Raw genomic sequence first — 1,892 nt, 5'->3', positions numbered from 1 at the left:
CTGCAATAAGAAGTTCAAGCTACATTGAAGTCATTGGCAAAAAGCAAGGCTCCAGGAATTGACAGAATATCAGTTAAGATGCTTCAACAAACAGACGTAATGCTGGAAGCCTTACTAGCCTATGCCAAGAAATTTGGAAGACAGCTACCTACCAACAGACTGGAAGAGATCCATGTTTGTGCCCATTCCAAAGAAAGGCAATCAGATGAAATGCGGAAATTATCAAACAATACCATCAATATCACATGCTAGCAAAATTTTGCTGAAGATAATTCAAAATCAACTGCAGCCATACATCAACAGGGAATTGCAAGAAGATCAAATCAGACTGACCATGAAATGAATATCTTTGCTGTTTTCAAATGTATCTAGGCTGAAAGCAGAGAACACCAGAAAGATGTTACATGTGTTTTATCGACTACACAAAAGCATTTGACTGTGTGGATCATGACAAATTGTGGATAACTTATGAAGAATGGGAATTCCAGAACATTTAATTGTGCTCATGCAGAACAAGTACATGGAACAAGAGGCACTAGTTTGAACAAAATAAAGGGCTACTTCATGGTTTAAAATTGGAAAAGGTATGTGTCAGAGTAGTATTTTCTCACCTTACTTATTCAATATGTGTGCTGAACAAATAATCCATGAAGCTGGACTATATGAAGAAGAATGCCACATCAGTTTGAGGACAACTCATTAAGAACCTGAGATGTGTGGATGACACAAACTTACTTGCCAAAAATGAAGACGGATTTCGGCTTCCAGCTGAGATCCCAGTCTCCATGTCTTGCGACCCAGCAACAAGTAGATGCTTGGCTTAAAGAATGGCCTCCTCGGATCTGGAACAATTATGCTCTCACATTAATGAAAAGATTGGCAATATTAAAAACACTCTGTCATTAAGAAACTGTGAAAAGAAGAGACTCTGTTTGGTTTTTCCCATCCCTCTGAAATCATTGAAGCTAGAGAGAAGTGCTAGGAGGTGGAGCTGGGAGCCAAGAACCTAACTTGAAGACTATATTAAATAAAATAGGAGGTGAGATCAATGTAGTAAATGAACTTCTAAATAAATTGGAGTTGAAAACTGAGTATCAAGAACAAACCAGCAATTCACTCAAGGAACTCTGAATCTCCTGAAGAAGATGATAAAGATGCAACATCACAAATAAAACATTCCTCCCCATTTGCCTCAAGTAACACTAGCCAAGAGATTTGCAAATGGATTAGATCTTAGCTCTGAAGAACCAGTCAAAGTTGTGGAATCTATACCCATAAATAAGCCCTTAAAAGGACAAAGAAATATTAAGGAAATGCCACTTATAACTTCTGATGAGTTCAACGGTATTCGTGCTTACATGAAATCCCTCTTAATCTATTGTCAAATTAATGACGTTAATAAAGAAATCAACAAGGCAGTAGCTAATAAATATAAAATCTTACATAAGCCAAAAAAGTCTGAGTTCTGTGGCCAGAATCCTCTATCACAGATTTACTGAAGAAGAAACAAAGGATACCAAAGGTCATTGTTTTATAGTGGAAGCTCACATAAGGGAGTTCACAGCTTTGAAAGCTGACAAGAGGTTCATGTGATACTGAATATTTTGACACTGCAGGAGACTCTCAGAGGTCCAGGGAGGAAGGCTCACCCATTATGTTATAACCTGAAGCCCTGTAAGCTCTTGAACCAATCATCAGTAGGGTATAGAGGCTATTCCTGTAATTTCTTTATGTATAATTTCATTAGCTTTTGCATTTTCTTTTGTTGTTTCTTGTAAAAATAAAATTTTTATTTTGATAAAGCATATATATTTTTAAAATTTACTCTCTTTCACCAAATATTTAAGCTCCTACCGTAGAAGCCTCTGTGCTAGGCACATAATGGAACTGAA

At 36.8% G+C, this 1,892-nt stretch overlaps 1 pseudogene; it reads left to right on the top strand.

The window, feature by feature from the left end:
- Nucleotides 1–827: 827 nt before the first annotated feature.
- On the top strand, nucleotides 828–1,668 carry LOC101349659 (spindle and kinetochore-associated protein 1-like; annotated as a pseudogene).
- Nucleotides 1,669–1,892: the final 224 nt, after the last annotated feature.

The sequence above is a fragment of the Trichechus manatus genome, unplaced genomic scaffold, assembly GCF_000243295.1.
Source record: "Trichechus manatus latirostris isolate Lorelei unplaced genomic scaffold, TriManLat1.0 scaffold00146, whole genome shotgun sequence".
Taxonomy (NCBI): Eukaryota; Metazoa; Chordata; class Mammalia; order Sirenia; family Trichechidae; genus Trichechus; species Trichechus manatus.
Note: the sequence above shows the minus strand (reverse complement) of the source record. Positions and strands in the feature narration are given on the sequence as shown.